This window comes from Ahaetulla prasina, chromosome 1, assembly GCF_028640845.1.
Source record: "Ahaetulla prasina isolate Xishuangbanna chromosome 1, ASM2864084v1, whole genome shotgun sequence".
Lineage (NCBI taxonomy): Eukaryota > Metazoa > Chordata > Lepidosauria > Squamata > Colubridae > Ahaetulla > Ahaetulla prasina.
The window spans coordinates 57,462,033-57,485,943 of record NC_080539.1 but is presented as its reverse complement, the minus strand read 5'-3'; the positions used below and the strand labels follow the sequence as shown (position 1 = coordinate 57,485,943).

The following is a 23,911-nucleotide window of genomic DNA, read 5'->3' as shown; positions in this document are numbered from 1 at the left end:
TGACTCTTGGCAGTAGAGACCTATTTTTGTGCAAACATCAAGTAGCTGCAAATATCTTGCTTTTGACAGTTTGAGATCCCCATTTTTCAAAACAAAACAAAACCCTCTCAAACATTTGAGATGGTTTAAAATGATTTCCTAAATATCAAGATGCTGTTGTATGGTTAAAAATTATGAGAAACTGGATAGTACCATGTGATATGGTAAAAATGTTGGTGGGGGAAAAGATGTTGACTTAAAAGGATACAGGATGCAATTAATATCATCCTGTTCTCCACTCCACCCTGTCACTCTCCATGGGGAAGCCTTTGGAAAATTAACTTTCCAAAGCTGGGATCTGCATTTCAAAGAATGTTTCCACTGGTGGCAATGAAATAATTTGAGAGTGGCTTTGGGGTGGGGTGGGGAATGGTAACCTGGAAACTACTCAAGATTCTTTGCAACCAAAATGACTGAGAGGCTAGAGCTGCTTTTAGGGATTTAACAGGGCAAAAAATGTACATAGGGTCTTGATGTTAGTATATGGCCGTGATGATGACCCTATGGCACGTGTGCCCAGATTGGCAGGCGGAGCCATGTCGCCTAGCACCCGCGGCGGCACCTGTTCCTCTTCTGGGTTTTTGGTGCACATGTGTGCGCGACGATCAGCTGACCTTTGTGCTTGCGTCAGAGCTGGTCTTCCATTTTCCAGCGTGAGCATGTGCCAGCTGATCGGCACGTGCACATCCGCAGCAGTATTCTGAAGACTTGCCAGCAGTAAAGAAGAAGAAAGCTAAAGAAACCGTAAGTAACCTTCCCAACCGGGCTGGGAAGTGGCTCACCAGGCTAATGCAGCCTGTTATTAACACACAGCTGTCTGCAATTACAATTACTGCAGGCTCGAGTCCCACCAGGCCCAAGGTTGACTCAGCCTTCCATCCTTTATAAGGTAGGTAAAATGAGGACCCAGATTGTTGGGGGGGCAATAAGTTGATTTTGTATATAAATATACAAATAGGATGAGACTATTGCCTTTCACAATGTAAGCCGCCCTGAGTCTTTGGAGAAGGGCGGGATATAAATTCAAATTTATAAAAAAAAAAAAAAAAAAAAAAAAATGGTAATGTAGACAGCTGTCGAATCTTTGTGGGAAAATCTGAGTTTCAGAGAACCAATGTTTGTCTCTCTTGTTGAAAAAAAATGCACTTGGTGGAGAAACTCCCATTGCAAATTAAAAAAAAACAACCTTTTCCAAACTAACAAACAGCAATGAAGAAGACTCTGCTTGTAGGTGGTGAGGTGAAGAATGAATCCAGCACAGTAGGTGAAAATTAATTTACAACTTTCGCCGTGAGGTGGCATGATGCTCTTGAGCACAATGGTCTTTTGATAGCGGTTTAGGAGGTCTTCAGAAGAACACAAAAATCTAATACTGGGTGAAGCATATAAGTAAGAACTTAATTCTAATTTTACCATGCTCTTTTTTTCTGTTTCTTTCAACAGCACAAGACATTTCTTTGTGTGAGCTAGCCTTCCAGCTGGAGCACACTCAACACCTTTCCATTTGCTGAAAAGGGAAATGATTCTTGAACCAAATAATGACTATGGCTTTCAATCAACAGTATTTCCTATGGTATGAGTAATCTCACAGTTCAAAGCCCAAGTTCTGTTAAAGGAAGGGAGAAGATTGGCTGGAGTTCTGCCTGTTTCACTTGAAGTATGTTGGTTGGCCAGGCAAACAAAAAATGCATGACATCGTCAGCAATAGCGACCTTTATCTGAGTATAAGGCAATGGTAAGCATTGAAGATTTATAGCTGTCCTTCCAGAATCCCATTATTTGAGGCAGAAACAATAACACTTTCAGATAATATCAGAATGGCAAGAATGTTTCTCTTCCTCTTGATCATGAAATAATGATTCTTCATTCTTTATCCAGCCAAATGAATTAAGCAAACACACTTTTCACATGGAAACTCAAACTTCAGAAGAAAAATAAAGAAACTCCTTTAAGGACAGGAAGACGATAACTTCCCTGTTATGCAAGAGAGATCATTTTGTCAGCTGGAATCATACTGTTGCTCTCTTTTTTAGAACCCATAAACTCCAGTTGGCTAGGATATTTATGCCTAGCATTGGCATATGTCATTTTCTACCCCATCATATATTTATTTTGCTTTTCAAAAATTTGTTGCTGTGGATTAGAGAGCAGTCTCTTGTCTTCTAATGGTAACCTTATTTTGACCTAAACTTGAATGAAATCTGCGTGGAAGCGCATTTAACTGGGATCAGAGAAGAGTGGCAGTACCTTGATTATGGAATGGTTCATCTTACAAAATGAGATTTTACCTCATTACAAATCATCTTCTTTTAGCAGGCTTTTATTGTTTTGTTTTAATTATTAATTTATCTATTTTATAAAGCTCACAAGCTTTATCCATCTCACAAGCAAGTGACTTTGGGTGGCATACAGCAAATCTAAAACAATAAATATCTAAAACCATAATAGTTAACATTATTAAAAAACATTTAAAAATATATACTAAATATAGCTAAAGTAAGAATAATAGATGAAGGAATGTTAATATTAAGAGAGTTACTATACTAGTTCACCCATTACCTAGAATCCCTAAGCCTTCTGGAATTACTAGGTCTTGAGGGACCTTCAGAAATGAAGCCAATCTCACCTCGAGGGAAAGATTCCCCAGATGTGGGTGCCACAGCAGAGATGGTCCGCCACTTGGGACCCACCAGATGTAACTTCATAGATGATGAAACCTGTAACATCCCCATTCTTTTGGATCCAGTGAGGCAGATGAAATTGGGGAAAGGTGGTTCTTCAAATAATCCCCTCCTGTTCCATGTAGGCCCTTGAATTAGACTCTGAACCATAACAATGCAGTTCTTGCAGCAGACCTGAATCAGTAACACACATTACTGCTAGTGCTACTGCATTTTGAACCAGCTGAAGTTTCCAGCTATTCTTCAAGGGCAGCCTCATGTAAAGCATCTTACTTATAAAGTCCAAACCGGAGGTGACCAGTACATGTGTAACTATGAGGAGAGCCCCTTGGTCTAGAAGCAGGCACAACTGGCAAACATTATGAAGTTAGGCAAAGACCCTCCTATAACAACAATGGCCACCTGCTCCTAAAGCAGGAGTTGTGAGTCCACAAGGACTCCCAGGGTTTATGTGGGGCAGTGCAGCCCCCTCAAGCACCAGAGCTAGTCTAGTCCTGAAGCAAGAGAGCCTCCAAACCCAAAGCCTCTCAGTCTTGCCAGAGTTCAGCTGAAGCCTATTGTTCTCCATCTAGATATCCATAACCTCCAGACACTGGGATAGGATCAGAATCAGAATAGAACTGAAAGGGACCTTGGAGGTCTTCTAGTCCAGCTCCCTGCTCAAGCAGGAGATCCTATACCATTTCAGACAAGGGATTGTCCAGTCTTCTTAAAAACCTCCAATGATGAAGCACCCACAACATCTGAAGGCTAGCTGTTCCATTGGTTAATTGTTCACATTTGTTCACAGCATTGTTGAATTTGCAGGAACTGACATGTACAGTTGGGTATCATCGGTATATTGATAATATTTCACCCTATGGTAATGAATGTGCTCCTAGACCAGGGGTCAGCAACCTGCAGCTCTGGAGCTGCATGTGGCTCGTTCAGCTGTGGCTCCCTGTCACCAGTCAGCTCCAAAGTTGATAGGGCTTTCAGTTAGGACAGGTAGAGGAAAAAGGATGCCACGCTAGGAGGAGACTCTTTGATGGGAGAACTGGACTTCCAGTCAGCTCCAGAATTGAATAGGTGGGCTTCTGGTTAAGATAGTTGTGGCTCTTTGAGTGTTTAAGGTTGCTGACCCCTGACCTAGAGAAATGCAAATGTTAAATAGAAGAGAAGAGAGCACTGACCCCTACAGCAGCCCACACAGCAGAGTAGGATAGAGTATGACTGGAATTGATCCTGGAGAAAGGAGGATGCCCCGAGTATCATGTTTGCATTAGAAAGGAGAGATCCAAATGCCTTTAATTTTTTTTAAAAAACAAATCGTGATGGATATCTTTTGAACTCTAGATATTCTTACAGAAGGGCCTCTGGTGGCTCAACAGACTAATGCAGTCTGTTATTAACAGCAGCTGCTTGCAATTACTGCAGGTTCAAGTCCCACCAGGCCCAAGGTTGACTCAGCCTTCCATCCTTTATAAGGTAGGTAAAATGAGGACCCAGATTGTTGGGGGCAATAAGTTGACTTTGTATATAATATACAAATGGATGAAGACTATTGCTTGACATAGTGTAAGCCGCCCTGAGTCTTCGGAGAAGGGTGGGATATAAATGCAAAAAAAAAAAAAAAAGTAGAAACCAGAACCATTGCAAAAGTAAACTTTGAACTCCTGCATTATTCACACCCAAACCATAAATCATATTTATGGATCCCAGCTTTCATCAATAGAAAGAAAAGTCATTCTGGCTGTTTTAATGTAGTATCAAAAACTGACACCATTAAACAAGGTCCATCAGGGACACAGTACTCTTTGGGTGTGGCCTCTTTCCTTACTTCTGTTTGTCCACTGAGCCTGTCTAGATAAATGAATAATGATAAGAATAAGAAAACAACTGCATCAGACTGGCTCATTCACATTGGTCCAATTCAAAGAAATAAACAATTGTAAATGAAGGGGATGCTACTTTAGCCTATTTTGTCCAGGACTTCTGCCTACTGCATGTGGCATTTTGGAGTTTAGAATCATGCAGTGCACAAAATGTCTTTCCTCTTCCTTTTCAATATGGTTTGAAGATGAAGTAATCTAGCTGGTGGCAATGATGGGAAGCAGAAAGTAGGAGTGCCTTTTGTTGCAAAGATTACAGGTCAAATATCCTGAATTCTAGGGATTTTGATACCTCCTTCCCCAGGAGTCATTCCATAAAGGAAACAAATCTGCAAAGTTGGCTGTGTACCTTAGATTTTACATTCTTATATCCTAAACAGTAGAAGGGAAGCTCTAGACCCGGGGTGTCAAACTCGATTTCATTGAGGGCCACATCATGGTTGTGTTTACTTTGGGGGGCCATGGTGGGTATGGGCAGCTTGACATCATTTGTGTCGGGGTGCCTTTGATGGCCCAAGCACTCTACCAGCGAAAATGATCTCCTGAGCTCTGTTTCCAGCTGCGACAGCTTCCTGCAACCTTCTGCCAGAGAAAACAGAGCTTGGGCCCTCTTGAGCTCCATTTTCTCTGGTAGAGGGTTGCAGGAAGCCGTCGCAGCCAAAAACGGAGCTCAAGAGCCTATTTTTGCTGGCAGATGCATTGCAGGCTGGTCCTTTGCTGTTCCTATGGTGGCCCCATGGGCCAGATCTAAGCATCCCGCAGGCCAGATCCGGCCTCTGGGCCTTGAGTTTGACACCTGCTCTAGACAGTCTATTTTCCTTCCTCACATTCCCAGGTCTGTTTGGATTGAGTATATTGAAAGATTTCTAGTGTGCTTTCTAATAGACCTGACAGTGCAAATTGTCTCTTTTCACAGTAGATGATAACTATCTTGAGTACCTTATTTTGACTACCTAAAGAAAAAGTCTTAAAATTACTATAGATATAGCCTATAACCAGAACAAGAAAAACCCGCTTCTATCTGTGATGAAAGGGTGGGGGAGACAAGAATGAAAAAAGGAAAAGTGCTTTCTCCACTTAAATGCAATTCTTATAATTCTGCTGGGTCTCTGTGGAAAGGGAAGCAGAATGGTGTGAACAGATTCCTGCTGAGGAACAGAGGTCATTTCCTGCTTTGAGAAGAAGGTGGCATGTGACATAGGGATGTGCTAGTAAGAGCTGCAGGAGATGTTTATTAAACGTGGTGGAAAAATAGACAGGCGGGTCATCTGGAAAATAACTATTAGAAGAAAATGTTTTCTTCAGATTTATCCTAGGGTTAGCAAAATCAAATTCAGCTGGACTGTGTAAGGTAGTGTCATAACCAGTCCACAAACATACAGCGTTAGCAACCAACAGGGCACCATACCATAGAATGCAGGAGTCTACAGAGAAGATGAGGAGAAGATAAATTATGATGTGTGTGATAATGTAACCACTCAAAAGCCATCCTAATGTACTTATTAATTTTATTTATATATTTGTTGAGTACGTATTAGATAACATATATATATTTATTTATTTTATTTATTTATTATTCGAATTTATATACCGCCCTATCTCCCAAAGGACTCAGGGCGGTTCACAGGCATATACAGGCATCAATATACAAATTAAAATAATCCTTAAAAAACTTATTCTAACGCCCAAATTATTAAAAATAAAAATATAAATATAAAATATAAATATTAAAATCAATTTAAAACCCCTCTAAATTTAAAATCTAAGCCAGTCCTGCACAGATGCACAGATACTTATATATCAGTATAACCATGAATTGAATACATAAAATGAATACTTATTTATTTATTTATTTATTTATTTTGTCACAACAATATATATAAGTATTATACAGAAAAGATTATATAGTGTATAAACATATATATGAGTAAATAATAGGAGGAATAAGCATATATATATATATAAGAAGAAGAAAAGAAAAACAATAAGACAGGAACGGTAGGCACGTTTGTGCTCTTATGCACGCCCCTTATGGTCCTCTTAGGAATGGGGTGAGGTCAATATTAGAAAGTTTTTGGTTAAAGCTTTTGGGATTATGGGAAGAGACCACAGAGTCAGGTAAAGTATTCCAAGCACTGATGATTCTGTTACAGAAGTCGTATTTTCTGCAATCTAGATTAAAGCGGTTAACAATAAGTTTAAATCTATTGGTTGCTCTTGTATTATTGCAATTAAAGCTGAAGTAGTCTTTAACAGGAAGGACATTACAGTAGATGATTCTATGAGTTAAACTTAGGTCTTGTCGAAGGCGATGGAGTTCCAAGTTTTCTAAGCCTAGGATTTCAAGTCTGGTGGGATAAGGTATTTTAATATTTTAATACAATTAAAGGGAACATTAGGACAGGAATGGTAAGCACACTGGTGCTTTTATGCATGCCCCTTACAGACCTCTTAGGTCTGTAAGGGGCGTGCGGTAGGTCTGTAAGGGGCACACATTGTCATTGTGTGACAATGTCTGATGTAAGTACCTCAGCCAGGGCCTTGGTGCAAATGATGCTACTGTGGACGTGTCACCCTCATGTTTTTCTCTGAGCTCAGAATAAAACACCCATGCTATCTGAACTTTTCAGGTTTCCTATGTTCCCCCAGAGTGTCTTAAATGGCACAGGGAAAATTAATACAAAACCCTTAGTTCCTTCGGTTTCAGGTCAGTGCTACAAAAGTAGATAGGATTGTAGCTCATTCAGAATTATATCTAAACCCGGCCATCAGAAGAAGTGAGCGAAGGGCTTTAATTATTTTTTATAACATTCTCATAGCAAACAAAAGTAACCTAGCTTGCCCTAAAACAGTTGTAGAAGCACAGCAAAGAAGCAAGTCATAGCAATTTGATTCATTTAAATTAGAATAAGCATTAGAGCACCAGCGTGCTTACCGTCCCTGTGCTAATGTTCCCTTTAATTGTATTCATTTTATGATTCAATTCATGCTTATATATATTACCTAGTAAGTGCTCAACAAAATAAATAAATAAAGAATGGACAATGTAACAACAAAAAGGCACTTCTCTGATGGCTCAGTTCAGAAAACAACTTAATTTTGGCATTTACAGTTTGAAAATTCAATAGTAATATTTTAGAGTACAGATACCTGAAATGCCACACATTGTTCAATGCATTCTTTTACATTTGGCATTCTGCCTGACACACATACAAACCAAGCTCAATAAAAGAGCTCACAAAATAACCACACTGTGATGTAATACAACCCATGAATTCCAATGCCTGCATGGCAAAGCATTTAAATACAGTACAGGTAGTCCTCGACTTACAACGGTTGTCTTAATGACCATTCGAACTTACAATGGCACTGAAAAAAGTGACTTATGACCATTTTTCTCACTTACGACCATTACAGCATCTCCATGGTCATGTGATTTACATTCAGAAGCTTGACAACTGACTCACATTTATGACAGTTGCAGTGTCCTGGGGTCATGTGATCCCCTTTTGCAATCTTCTAACAAGCAAAGGTCAATGGAGAAACCAGATTCACTTAACGATTGTGTTACTAATTTAAGAACTGCCGTGATTTGGTTAACAAATGTGGCGAGAAAAGTAATAAAACAGGGCAAAACTCACTTAAATTTTTTTTCCATTTAACAACACAAATTTTGGGCTCAATTGTGGTTGTAAGTTGAGAATTGCCTATAACCTTAACTACCAGATGGGAAGTAATTTTGCTGGGCCTGAAATGTTCACAGTCTCTTAATATGTTTTAAACTACCACTTTTTCATCCCATCTCCTTTAATTAGCACCAGCAAATGATAACAGGAATGATAGCTGTGTTTGCTGCTATACTGAATAATGTGTCTCTTTGGCTTGGCCTTAACTTAAAAAAACAATTAAAAAACCAATCATAGAATATTGGAGCACTCAAAACAGTATGGAAAGAATGTGACTTATTTTTCTTCTAAAGTTGAGACAAGTACAGAATGTATAATTCTGAGCTTGAGATAAAACTTTGAAACATGGGGTATTTTGTTCTGACTTTAGAATATATATATATAGGCAGGATTTCGTAGAGGCAGAGGAACTAGAGATCAAATTGCCAACATACGCTGGATCATGGAGAAAGCTAGGGAGTTCCAGAAAAACATCTACTTCTTCATTGACTATGCTAAAGGCTTTGATTGTGTGGATCACAACAAATTGTGGCAAGTTCTTAAAGAAATGGGAGTACCAGACCATCTTATTTGTCTCTTGAGAAACCTGTATGCAGGTCAAGAAGCCACAGTGAGAACTGGACACGGAACCACTGATTGGTTCAAAATTGGGAAAGGAATCCGGCAAGGCTGTATACTATCACCCTGCCTATTTAACTTATATGCAGAACACATCATGAAAAAGGTGGGGCTAGATGAATCAAAAATTGGAATTAAGATTGCCGGAAGAAATATCAACAACCTCAGATATGCAGATGATACCACTCTAATGGCAGAAAGTGAAAAGGAACTAAAGAGTCTCTTGATGCGGGTGAAGGAGGAGAGTGCAAAAGTTGGCTTGAAACTCAACATTAAGAAAACTAAAATCATGGCATCCGTCCCTTTCAATTCCTGGCAGATAGATGGTGAAGAAATGGAGGTAGTGACAGATTTTATTTTCCTGGGCTCCAAGATCACCGCAGATGGGGACTGCAGCCAAGAAATTAAAAGACGCTTGCTCCTTGGGAGGAAAGCTATGGAAATCTAGACAGCGTACTAAAAAGCAGAGACATCACCCTGCCAACAAAAGTGTGTATAGTCAAAGCTATGGTTTTCCCAGTTGCAATGTATGGCTGTGAAGGTTGGACCATAAGAAAGGCTGAGCGCCAAAGAATTGAGGCCTTTGAACTCTGGTGCTGGAGAAGACTCCTGCGAGTCCCTTGGACTGCAAGGTGAACAAACAAGTCAGTTCTAGAGGAGATCAACCCTGACTGCTCTTTAGAAGGCCAGATCCTGAAGATGAAACTGAAATACTTTGGCCACCTAATGAGAAAGAAGGACTCACTGGAGAAGAGCCTAATGCTGGGAAAGATTGAGGGCAAAAGAAGAACGGGACGACAGAGAACGAGGTGGCTCGATGGAGTCACTGAAGCAGTAGGCATGAGTTTAAATGGACTCCAGAGGATGGTAGAGGACAGGAAGGCCTGGAGGAATGTTGTCCATGGGGTCGCGATGGGTCGGACACGACTTCGCAACTAACAACAACAACATATATATTAAAAAATTGGATTTTTGAACTCAGAACATTTCAAACTGTAAACATTATGCACAAAACTAAGGTAGTGGAGCAACAAGGTAGAGAAGCACAGATTTCTAGCACAGCTTTCCCTAAACCCAACTTCTTCTAGATCAGGGGCATCAAACTGGCAACCCATGGGCTGGATTGCATCACGTGCAGGCCACGCCCACCCTGGCTCCGCAAAGGCAAAAAATGTTGCACTACAACACATCACATGATTGAGTTTGACACTGCTTTCCAGAGCCAGGGGAACATGAAGCAGCTAGATAGCGGGGATAGTGGGACAGCTAGATAGCGCTAGATAGTGGGACAGCATTAAGTAACTAAGCCCCATTGAATTTTAAATATATGCTTTCCTATCTTTCCATTAAAGGCTTATAAAAATAAAATGATTCAAAATATGAAAATACAAATGAGAATTGCAATTAAAAATAATAATAAAGCTTTAGGAAATGTACATTTAAATCAAACCGAAAGGATTCTAAACTAAACATTTTAAAACCTAAACCGCTGGCATATTAAATTTCTGTAGGCTGTTGTAAATGTTCACATTGTGGTGATAGGCCAAGACGGGTAAGTGAAACCTCTCAGGAGTGACTTCCATCCAATTTTGAATGTTTACTTGTTTTTTACTTGCTAATAGGCATCTCCAGTCTGATGCCCTTCAGCTGTGCTGGAAAGACCATGGATGGGATTCTAGGAGTTGCAGTTCCAAGATCTCTGGAGGATACCAGGTTGAGGAAACCCTTTGACTGTTTCCTTTGTGGTCTCACTCTCCTTCATTTTCCTCATTTTATTCAGCACTTTTCCAATGTAATTCTTTTCAATGTTTCCAAACTAAAGAGAAACTATTATTTGGAAAACATTATTCATACAAATTCAGTCTTCAAAAGAAGTCACTGGGTGGCAAGTCTGATTTTAGTATTTGGCTGCATTGCCCACCCCCATAAAAAGGTAAAGGTAAAGGTTCCCCTCGCACATACGTGCTAGTCGTTACCGACTCTAGGGAGAGGTGCTCATCTCCGTTTCAAAGCCAAAGAGCCAGCGCTGTCCGAAGACGTCTCCGTGGTCATGTGGCCGGAATGATTCAATGCCAAAGGCGCACGGAACGCTGTTACCTTCCCACCAAAGGTGGTCCCTATTTTTTCTACTTGCATTTTTACGTGCTTTCGAAACTGCTAGGTTGGCAGAAGCTGGGGCAAGTAACGGGAGCTCACACCGTTACACGGCAGCACAAGGAATTTGAACCGCTGAGCTGCCGACCTTTCGATTGACAAGCTCAACGTTCTAGCCCCTGAGCCACCGCATCCCTTGCCCCCCCATACATACCCCAATTGTATTATTCTCCTCCCTTCTCTCAGAACTATCTTTGCTGTCTCTCACTTTTTTCTCCTTTTCTTTTAATTAGTCTTTCCTCTCGTCCCTGCACTTTCTCATTCACAATGGTTTAAATCCATAATGCAACACTTTGTTCATCTTCTGTATTGGAAATCGGTCACAATTACAGTATTTCCTCCGGGTCCAAGTGAAATAATGTCAACATCTTTCCAGTGGACTGAAGTGACACACTCATACTGACACAGATGCTTGTTCTTTTGTGTTCATTGACCTGCTTTCCTCCAGGAAGCTTCAGTACAGAGGTTGCTTTGAAAGTTCAGCTGTGGGCTCGCTGCCACAAAATGTGTTCTGCCTAGCTGAAAGCTCATTGAGGACAATTTAACAACAGATGGCTCAAAGCAGGGGTCTCCAACCTTGGTCCCTTTAAGACTTGTGGACTTCAACTCCCAGAGTTCCTCAGCCAGCTTTGCTGGCTGAGGGACTCTGGGAGTTGAAGTCCACAAGTCTTAAAGGGACCAAGGTTGGAGACCCCTGGCTTAAAGCTTTGCCGTAAATATTTCATTCAGGACTCTTAGTATAAATCAAGACACTTTTCCACATGTTTGTTATGAGTTTAGTTTCCAAAATGGAATTTTGAGGGACATACAAGGCAGAGCAGGGGAATTATGCAATTATGATTGATTGATTGATTGATTGATTAATTGATTTCATGCCATAGTCGGTGTTGACTCTTAGCAGCCACGCACTGTAGATAATTTTCCTCCAGGATGATCTGACCTTAATCTGCTCCTTCAGTTATCCAAAAGCCCCCACACACACATACTGCTCTAATTAAATCCATCCACCTTGCTGCTGGTCGTTCCTTTAGTTTTCCTTTTAATTTTCTCAGAATAATGGACTTCTCAAGGAAGCTGGTCTTCACATAATATGTCCAAAATATAATTTGATCCTAGTCATGTGTGTTTTGACTGGAAACTCTGGATTAATTCATTCTATGATTCATTTGGCAATATATTGTAAAAGATCTGGAAACTCCAGTGAAAGTTACTGACTATTCTAGTTTAATACTGTCTTTTATTTCAGTCCAATTTCATTCATGCTCCTTTCATTTATTATCAAGGTGGCCAAAGTCAAAACAATTTTAAAAATGAATAGGTCCCTCATATATTAACATAACATAATAACAGAGTTGGAAGGAACCTTGGAGATCTTCTAGTCCAACCCCCTGCCCAGGCAGGAAACCCTACACCATTTCAGACAAATGGCTATCCAACATTTTCTTAAAAATTTCCAGTGTTGGAGCATTTACAACTTCTGCAGCAAGTTGTTCCACTTATTGATTGTTCTAACTGTCAGGAAATTACTAAGGTTATGATTGATCCCCCCCCCTGCTTCTCTTCCCAAATTTGATTCTTTTCAGATGTGTTAAGTTACTACCCTCATCATTCCAGTGCATTGCCCTACTGATCAGGAATGATAGTTATTGTAATCTGACATATAGGAACAATGCAATTTAGTAAACCTATTTTATAGAATGTTAGGATTTGAACCAGCTAACCACCACACATTCAAAATCTTGTGGCTGTTAAGTCTGTAGTGTGCTTAGACTTTACTAAGTTAAGTGGTAGTTCTTTTTTTTTTTAAGTTTAAAAAATACATACTTTTATTGTTGCGTATTGAGGGATGAAGGCATACAGGGACTTTCTATTGAGAAACACAAAATAAATTGTATATATTAACATTCTATTTTTTTTTAATCCAAAGGCGTGGTAATTTTTTTTTCTTATTTCTTATCAAATTCCCACAGATATTGTTCAGTTAAGAGGGGAAGGAAAATTTCACACAATATTACTTAATAATAAAACCAATGTTTGTTATCAAGTATATAGTCAAGAAGGGATCAATCAAAACCCATCTTTAAATAAGTACTGTATATTATACTACCCAACTGATCAATTTTCACCAGAGTGAAAGTAGTAGTTCTAATTGCTTAGCTGTTTTTATCCCTAAAATTGTTTGATATTTTTGAAACTATTGAATTTCCCTGAGTGCTAACACTAACTTCCTGTCTGAGGGCCCACACTCAATTTTTGCTATTAGCAGGTAGGAAGGACAGAAGATCTTACATTCCATTTTCAATGGATACTGATCTTGAATAACATTTCCTATCCTCCAACAATGATGTACATCAAGAAGTGAAGAGAAGGACCAGGGGAGCCATGATAGCAGTGTTCCAATATTTGAGGGGCTGTCACAGGGAGGAAGGGGGCAAACTATCTGAAGGCCAGGCATGGAATAATGGATGGAAACTGATCAAGGAGAGATATTCAACCTAGAAATAAGGATAAATTTTCTGACAGTGAGAACAATCAACCAATGGAACAGCTTTCCTTCAAAAATTGTGGGAGCTTCATTACTGGAGGCTTTCAAGAAGAGATTGGACTGCCATTTGTCAGTCATATGTGTGTCTAACATAGAGAAAGAGCCACAAAAGGATCAGGAGAGTTAGGAGAAAGTAGAAAAATGAGAAGCGAAACTGGGTAAGACAGATAAAATGATACCTTGTTTGCTGAACATTCATTAAATCAGACTATACAGACAGGATATTTAATTCTTAAAACAGAGCAGAGAATGTGCTACAACTGCAACAACCAAGCCAGGATTATTAATAGAAGTTGCAGTTTAGAAAGACCTGAAATTCCCTATTTGGATTACCTATTCTGTCACAGACATTATACCTGCTGAACCAATTCTGAAGTCGTGCTTCAGAAAGGGACATTCCAGGATGCCCCTGAAGCACAATATATTCAGGTAGTTCAACTGCAATGTCTTTCTTAAAAACAGTTTTTAATCAGAACCTGTGTGTGTGTGTGTGTGTGTGTGTGTGTAAGAAACCTGGAAATACAGGATGAAGTCATTCATACTTCTGGCAATTTTTTTTCCTGAAAACTGAGTGAGCATTACCAGCTAATCTTGTGCTATTGTCAGCATGTCCTTTTCCCATGGATGAAATTTTAACATTGATTCCATATAGGAAAGGTGCATTTTGAGGACCCTTTGAGCAAACATGACAAAATATAATTATGGGTAGCAGCTGGGTGCAACTGAAAATGAAACTTATTTTGGCTACGGTTCATGTATTATGTTTTTCATTATCACGTACTGACATCTACTGGCTACTTACTGCATTATTAGAGTAGTAGCCTTTAATAGGTGTTCCAAAAGCTTGATTTTAAGAATCCCAGACCATGTCCAACTGAATTTTATATTCATTCAGGTTTCTTGTGTTTTCAGCAACAGTTTTTAAGCTGCAATCTTTCTTCCCTTTGGATTTTCTGAAGTTTGGGCATATATTTTCCACTGAATGTTATAGAGGGTATAAAAATCAGGGTTCATTTAGGACAACTTTGGTTCTTTAGCACAATGTTCTCACCATGATGATTGTAGAGGCATGCCATTCCCCCCCCCAAAAGAAATTGGTGAAGACTTAATTTTTAAAAAAGCAATTAATGTCTCACAGTGTGAAAAAGGTTGTAACATTGCTTCTAAAGCTTGGAGACTCCACCAAGTTACAGTCTGACATAGTCTTCTGCGTGAGCAAGGGGTTGGACTAGATGACCTCCAAGGTCCCTTCCAACTCTGCTACTGTTATAGTCAGACTGAAGATGATTTGGGGCAATACTGAATCTTCCAATCTTCATCTCTACTTATAATGGTGTGGTCTACAATAATCATCTCTACTTATAATAATTCTAATGAAAGGGAGTGCAGTTTTCTGATTTCCATCATATGCCTAACAGTGATATTTCTAGATATTCTAAGACTTCAACTTCCATCTCCATATACTGGAGAAGTCTGAATTATATTCTTGCTATGGATAACTTGTTGTATCGATGAAACTCTCTGTTTCTTTATGAGCCAACCTGGTCCTTGCATTTTGAGAGGATGTCTTGTTGATTGCATCAAAGTCTGTTGATACAGAGTAACAGAATAGAGGATGAGAACAATGATAATTGTGAAGCCAGTTCAGGAGAAATATTCCTTGTATGGAATATTTATGCTTTTATATAGTTTCTGGCCTTTTAAGGTGGGGAGAGTTTAACTAGGCATTTCTTTGATTTCTCAGTCTTATCTGATTTGTTAGCTGTCCTAAAAAAGCTGTCAACTATATTATTTTTAATTTTGTGGATTTTAAGTTATTGTTTTATCCTTGCAATTGTAATTATTTTAATGTACTGTAAACTACTTTGATATTCGATGTTTTATGCTACAGTATAAATCAGTATCTACAGTTGTCGACTTACAACTGCGATTAGGATCAGAATTTCTGGTTCCCAAATTTGGATCACATGATTGTTTGGATGCTGTGACAGGTTTAAGTGCAAGGACTGGCTGTAACCCACTTTTTCAGTGCCACTGTAATCTTGAACAGTAGCTAAATGAATGGTAATCTGTTTATGTCAGAGACATAGTTTAAGGTGCTTTTGAGTTGAAAGGATTAATTGGTGACATCACCTTTGCCTGAGGGATGCCCATGGACACTCCTTTCATGAACCAATGGTAACTCAAGGACTATCTGTAGATAAATTGTAGGATTAGATAAATTATGAACAAAAAGTGAAGAATCTTCAGTTTTCTGAAGATCTACCTTCAAGACATGATGGATAATGGAAATACTGAATTGATTTCCTCATTCATATTTGGTATGAGGTATCTCTAATCATGCTTGCTGGGGAAAGAAGAACACCTAAGGCCTTAAAGATCTTAAGCTATATGACTGAAGAAAATAAGGGACAGAATGTGGTCGCTGTTTGCTTTGGGAAAAAGTTTGAACTCTTCAAAAATGTTCGGATGTGGATTTGAATCCATAGTCAACAAACTTGGTATTTTTATTGCTTTTACTTGAAAAGCTCAACTGGACTCTAAGGGGGGGGGAAAGCTTACCCTAAAAACATGGGAACTATTTTAACTATTTTTGGCATCTTGTTATAGGACATCAGTAAGATATTTTTCTATTCTTTCAATACTGTACACTTTTAGCTGCTGGATGATAAATGGCAGAGAAGTGAAAGCACAATAACAGCATGCAGTGCATGCTGCACTGGAGAAGAAGAGAAACTCAGCTGCCATTTTAGTGGTGGCAGCACTGAGGCCACGGTCATGTTTAGCTCTTTGCCAGCTTTCATTTAGATCAGCAGAATCTTATTTGCAATTAGATACATAATCGTGGTTTTCATTATGGCTCTTCCAATCATATTGCACAGAGGTCTGAGTATTGGCCACTACAACTTTGGTGTTGTTTTTAATGCACTGCATAAATAAATGAATGAACAAATATTTTCAAATGTTGGACTATTTTTTTATTTAACCCAATTAATTACCCCTTTGGAATAAATTCCTGCTGTGTGAAGTCTCTTCATTCTCCAAATATAAATTTGGAAAAAGGGAAACGTCTACTTTAAATTTGGAATAAGGGAAACTTCTTTTATTAGCAGTGCTTGTAAGCAATAGAGAGGTAGCAAAGGCATAAAGACTACTGTTGCTCCAATTAAGATAGCAATAGTGATAGCACTTTGACTTATATACCACCTTACAGTGCTTTACAGCCCCCTGAAAGCGGTTTACAGAGTCAGCATATTGCTCCCAACAATTTGGGTCCTCATTTTATCCACCTCAGAAGGATGGAAGACTGAGTCTGGTGAGATTTCAACTGCCAAATTGCAGGCAGCCAGACGTCAGCAGAAGTAGCCTGCAGTACTGCACTCTAACCATCTAACACTCTAGCACTCTAACCACTCTAATCAACTCTAAGATCAATGTTACTGATAATGCTTTTGCCTTTTCAAAACCTGAATGATTTGGGTTGCAGGGTTTTGTTTAGTTTTTGCTCCTCCTTTTACCTTCAACATCTTTGTTTCAGGTAAGAAAAGAAAGACATCTATGGAGATTCTCAATCATCCAGGTTGTGGTTGTCCCAAAGATGCTTTTCAAAATTAATTGGACTTTCTTGAATTTTTCCTTGAAAATATTTTGCTTCTCATCCAAAAAGCTTCTTCAGTTCTGATTAAATGGTGGGGAATAAAAATCCTTCTACTCCCTACCATTCAGTCAGAACTGCAAAAGCTTCTTGGGTGAGAAGCGAAATGTTTTCAAAGAATAAAATAGAATAGAATTTTTTATTGGCCACATGTGGTTGGACACACAAGGAATTTGTCGTGTCCCACTCCTCCTCTGACGGCCGGATCGGGGAAGTCTATATCAAGCGTGGCCACAAAGCCTCTGCAGCTTTGCCAAAGTTCTGTCAAAGTTCTCAGGGCAGGCAGGAGTCCAAGATGTGACTTCAGCAATCCAAATTAGACTTTGCCTGACTCAAAGAATGCCAGAAAGCAGATCCTTTATATAAGCCATGGGGTGTGGCTCCATGACTCAGCACTTATCCAGGCCTGCCCCTCCCTTCCTTTTGCTGACGTCGCCTCTCCATTCTCCGGAAGCATGGATCCGTCCACCCTCCAGCTGCTGGCAATTCCAGCTCGTGACTGGCTTCAGGTTCCTCATGTTCACATGCTGTGGGGAAGGGGTTTATTTGCTCGGTTTGTCCGGGCATGGTGCCAGGACTGGGGGCTGGAGGCATGCCAGGCTGTTCATCTGCACTATCAGTCCCTGGCTGAGATAACAGGAGATGAGAGAGGCCCAGCTGCGGAGAGGGGGGCGGACGAGGCACAACAGAATTTGTCTTGGTGCATATGCTCTCAGTGTACATAAAAGAAAAGATACCTTCATCAAGGTACAACACTTACAAAACTTAATGATAGTCATAGGGTACAAATTTAACACTTAATGATACAACACTTAATGATAGTCATAGGCTACAGTTAAGCAATCAGGAAACAATCAATTAGAGTATAAATCGTAAGGATACAAGCAACAAAGTTACAGTCATACAGTCATAAGTGGAAGGAGATGAGTGATGGGAACAATGAGAAGATTAATAGTAGTGCAGATTTAGAAATAGTTTGACAGAGTTGAGGGAATTATTTCTTTAGCAGAGTGATGGCCTTCGGGAAAAAACTGTTCTTGTGTCTAGTTGTTCTGGTGTGCAGTGCTCTATAGCATTGTTTTGAGGATAGGAGTTGAAACACTTTATGTCCAGGATGTGAGGGATCTGTAAATATTTTCACAGTCCTCTTTTTGATTCGCGCAGTATACAGGTCCTCAATGGAAGGCAGGTTGGCAGCAATTGTTTTTTCTGCAGTTCTAATTATCCTCTGAAGTCTGTGTTTTTCTTGTTGGATTGCAGAACCAAATCAGACAGTTATAGAGATGCAGATGACAGACTCAATAATTCCTCTGTAGAACTGGATCAGCATCTCCTTGGGCAGTTTGAGCTTACTGAGTTGGCGCAGAAAGAACATTCTTTGTTGTCCTTTTTTGATGATGTTTTTGATGTTAGCTGTCTATTTTAGATCTTGTGATATGGTAGAACCTAGAAATGTGAAGGTTTCTACTGTCGATACTGTGTTGTCTAGTATTATGAGAGGTGGAAGTATGGAAGGGTTTCTCCTAAAGTCTACCACCATTTCTATGGTTTTGAGTGTGTTCAGTTCCAGATTGTTCCACTCTCACCACGAGGCTAATCATTCAACCTCCCGTCTGTTTGCAGATTCATCATTGTCTCGAATGAGACTGATTACTGTTGTGTCATCTGCAAACTTCAGTAGTTTAATAGATGGATTGTTAGAGATGCAGTCATTCGTATACAGAGAGAAGAGAAGTGGGGAGAGCACACATCCTTGGGGGGCCTCTGTGCTAATTGTACAGGTATCTGATGTGATTCTGCTTAGCTTCACCTGTTGCTTCCTCTTTCTTAGGAAGCTTGTGATCCAATTACAAATTTGTTCAGGAAAAAAATCAAGAATGCCTAGTTGCCTTTTGAAAAGCGTCCTTGGGACCATTGAACTATAGAATAAAACTACTAATGCATACAAAAAATACAGTAGAAATGATAATGAGATTGTAGTGGTGTTAATGGTGGTAGTGAGGATGGAAGAGGAATGTATATCATATAAGCATTCCAGTTAGTGATTAAATATTGAACTAGGACTAGGGAGACCAAGGGAACTCAGTTATGGGTACTCAGGTATGACACTTTCAGCACAATCTATCTCCCAGGTTTGCAGTGGTGGAAAATAGGAGGAAGTACTGTTTATTTCATCTATTGTGTGAAAGATGAGATACTAATTATTATTATTTTTAATTATGTGTCTTCAAGTCAATATAGACTCCTGCAACTGCCTGAACATCAGTTTCCTTGGCACATTTTTGGAACTGGTTTGCCATTCCTTCCTTCCTAGGGTTGAAAGAAACTGGTCAGAAACTGCCCTATGGTCAGTCAATCTTATCACCATTTTTTAGTTTCTATCCTGATGCCTTAACCATTACACTGGTTCTCTGTTAACTATTTACCATTTTTGTTTTCCAGCAAGATAATAAAAAGCCCTATCAAACTATCAAGGTCAAGATAAAGTCCACAGTTTATTTTGTGCTTTCTACAAATAAGTTTCTGCATTTTTTTGGTACTTCGTGAATAAAGAACTTGTCAGCCTATTAATATGCAGCACGAATCCTACAGTTTCTTTCTTTCTTGCTTGCTTGCTACTTTTCAATACTGATAATGAAAAACAAAATAATATAACTGTCACCTCATAATACAAGCTAGGAGGCATTGCCAGCGTCTCAAAAGATGGTCAGGGCATTTGATAGAGCAGACAAAGCACTTGAGAATGTCTGAGCAAATAATAGTGCTAGGGATCCTATTGTTGAGGTGGCTTTAACTCTCCTTGAAAGCTTCAAGACAGTAGCGAGTTGAGGTGCAAATACTACAACAAAGGAAACGAAATGAAACATAAGAGGTTAAATAATCTCAATTAACTTCCTTTTAGCTGGAAGTGAATCTTTGTTTTGATTTCAAGGTTTGCTTTAACGTGTTTGTGCTGGGTACCTATTATCCTTTGGGCTCTTCCAGCTTTGTTGAGAATTGATACTTGCTTAATAATTCCAGCACTTCAGGCTGATCTGCATTTCCTACTTGCCCTAGGACAAGGACAGGGTGCTTATGTTTCAGGAGAGCTGGAATGGATGACATCATCTTCAGTGGCCTACTGCCCAGATTTTCTGGATCCAGATAAAAATTAATGTTTTGGGGGAAAATAGTGCAATTCATCTGCTATGCTTCATCCCTTCTTATATAAATGCTTTTGTTCTAATTGGTCTTTGCCTGTGATGGCCATTTTCCACAAGGCTGCTGGACTGTCTGTCATGAATGACTGGACCTTCCTTATTTATGTATTTGTTTAAGAGTTTCAGTAGTGGAAGGGCCATTTCTTTGCTATTTCTTTTTTTTTTAATGGGTGAAATTGAAAAGGCATTTGCCAGTTTCCCTTCTAGCCCAAATGACTGGAAAAACTGTAAAATAAAACTTGCCATTTCCATCCCTACTTGTTCTCAAAAAACATGCCCCCAGGAGAAAAGCCACACAAAACTACAAAAAAGAAAAGCTCTCATTCTTCAAATGTACCTTGCTGACTTTTATATACAGATGTGTGTATTTTTGACCAATATTTTCTCGCTCTTGGGCATGTCCACCACATGTGATAATTTGAACCAGCTGTTTGATTACATTTCCAACATTTATCTGATTTATCTTTAAACATTTTTGCCAATCTTGCCTGTGCAAAGTGCCACCTGTAAAGCATTTTATACAAGTTTTTCTTATATGCAGTTGACACCATCAATTTAATATTTCTATCCCACAATTTCTGCCACTTGTCTAATTCTATTGCGTATCCAAAGTTTTTAGCCCAAGCAATCATTGTCTCCTTTACTTGCTCACTTTCAAGTTTAATACTTAACAATATAATTTCATTATCAATTTCTCATCTGTTCCAGTCAATATCTGATCTAGTTCTGTTAGCTCTTTGTTGAAACTATACAGTTTAGCATCTTTCTCATAACAAGATTGTATCTGCATATAAAGCCACCATGCTACATCTATCCCTTGACTTCTAAGTTCCTATCTTGTTTTTAACTCTCCTTCATCATTTAATATGTCCTTATATCTTACAATTCTTTCATGTTAATAACATTAGGATGTACTAATGCCTCCATAGTAGAAAGTCAGATTGGTATTTACAATGTTGTTCTTTTATCTTGGTCCAGACTGATAATAATGCATTTCTTATGTAATGTCTCTGAAAGTAACTATGTATTTTATTCTTTCCATACCATAAGAAAGCGTGTCAACCTAGTTGGAGATCAGGCCCTTCTAATGTTAATAATCTTACATGTCTCAAGCTTATCCATTCTTTCACCCATGTAAATACCGAGGCCTGATAATACAATTCCCAATCTGCTAGTCCAAAACCCTTCTTTTCTTTGATTCCTGCAACATTTTCAAACCTATTCTTGCTTTTTTCCCCTAGCCATATATATCTTGATATTATTTTATTTAATTCCTCAAAGTATTTTTTCTCCAATTTTAATGATTTTGTTTGAGATAAATATAGCAGTCTTGGCAGAATATTCATTTTTATAGTAGCTATTCTTCCCGATAGTGACAGTTGTAAATCTTTCCATTTCTCCAAATCTATCTTGATTTGCCTCATTAATTTCATGTATCATCTTTGATCGTTGCAGATTTTGCTGTTAATTGTATTCCTAAATACTTCACTTTTTAAACTATCTGTATGTTGGTTTTTTCCATAAGTCCTCTTTTTTGTAAGTCTACAAAAAAGCTACTTCCCCATATTCTTCTATTTTTTTAATAAATTTTGGTCCAGTTTCCATAGAATCTTTTAATATGAAGACCAGATCATCTGCAAAAGCCTGTAGTTTATATTTCTCCTTTTTTATTTCCATTCCTTTTATTTCTTCATCTTGTCGAATTTTCCTGGTCAAAACTTCCAAAGTCAATATGAATAACAGTGGAGACTGTTATTTTATTCATTCAGTGGACATCCCTGTCTTGTGCCTTTTTTAATCTCAAAATTCTCTGTCATTTCTCCATTTACTATCACTTTAGCTAGTTGTTTGCAGTATATTGCTTTTATCATGTTAATAAATATCTCCCTAAAGTCCATATATTTTAATTGCGCTATCATAAATTGCCAGTTAACATTATCAAATGCTTTCTGCGCATCTAAAAACATCAGCGCCATTTGTTTTCCTGGATGCATCTCATAGTACTCCAATGTATTTAAAATCATTCTTGCATTGCTTTTGATTGACTTTTGGGTAAAAATCCATTCTGATCTGAATGTATAAATTCATTCAAATACCTTTTTAATCTCTCTGCTATTATAGAGGCATATTATTTTATAATCCATATTCAATAATGATATTGGCCTGTAGTTTTTTTTATCATTGTTAAATCTGAATCATCTTTCGGTATGAGTTTAATATTTGCTTCCTTCCATGTGTTTGGTATTTTTGCTTCTAATCGTACTTCATTATAAACTTCCACCATCATTGGGCTTAACACCCCTTCTAATTGTTTATAAAATTCTGCCTATAGCCCATCAGGACCCAGGGTTTTATTGCTTTTATGTCTCTTAATCGCTTCTGTCACTTCCGTTGTAGTTATCCTTTCATTCAACATACAGTATCTCTAACTGTATCTGGTACCTTGGGGAGGCCAGATTGTTCCAGATATTGTTGTATTCTATTTTCCAAGATTTCTTCTTTGTGATACAATTTCTTATAATAAATAGGTAAAAAAATAGAAGAATTAGGAATGCAGGATATATGGCGAGAAACACACCGTAAGGAGAAGCAATATTCGTTTTATTCCAGTATGCGTAAATCTTTGTCCAGAATAAGTATGATGTGGATGACATCAGAATTGAAAGCATGTATGCAAGAGGTAGAAATAGAACCCAATGTTTCGGCAGATCATAACTCGATGATAATTGTGTGGAAAGGACAAAAAAAAAATGGAGATGGACATTAAACCAAGCAATATTGCAAGAAAAAGAATGTATACAAAAAATGGAAAAAGAATTGGACTTTTTCTTTAAAGAGAACAGAAAGGAGGAGACCTCCCTACAAACTATATGGGATACTGTTAAAGCATATAGGCGGGGATTAGCAATAACATATATGGGAAAGAAAAACAAGAGAACGAAACAAAATATGTCAAGTCTAGAAGAAGAATATAAAAGATTGGAACCAGAATTACAGAGAGAACCAAAAAAAAAAAAAAAAGGAATTGAAAAACCAAATAAATATAATAAAACACAAAATGAACTTATTAGAAAAAGAAGAACTGGCATATAAAATTAAAAGTGCAAAACAAAACTTTTTTGAAAATGCGAATAAGCCTGGAAGATGGCTGGCATACAAATGGCAAAAAGAGAGAGAGAGAGAGAAAGTTGATACATCCACCGACTGATGAGGAAGGGAATGAGGAGAAAAAAGCTATTATAAAAGAATATTATAAGAAATTGTATGACCTAGGCAGCATCTCTTCATTCAGTCTCCCAAATTCTTTCCTGCATACCATGAGCTACCATATATCCCATACTGTGGATAACAGGCTTTGGGAACTACTGCCCATTTTAAAATCTTCACAGTCTTCTCAAACCACCAATGTAGCATTCCCCAGGAAATCCTGGAATTGAAAATGATAGTTGAAAGGCCAATGAG

At 38.5% G+C, this 23,911-nt stretch overlaps 1 long non-coding RNA gene across 1 annotated transcript in view; it reads left to right on the top strand.

Moving 5' to 3' along the window:
* Window positions 1-1,486: 1,486 nt before the first annotated feature.
* The window catches only part of LOC131189302 (uncharacterized), a 41,291-nt gene continuing 18,866 nt past the window's right edge, over window positions 1,487-23,911 (top strand). Inside the window, exon 1 of the long non-coding RNA XR_009152970.1 lies at window positions 1,487-1,774. This is a non-coding gene — a long non-coding RNA (uncharacterized LOC131189302). The remainder of the gene's footprint in view (window positions 1,775-23,911) is intronic.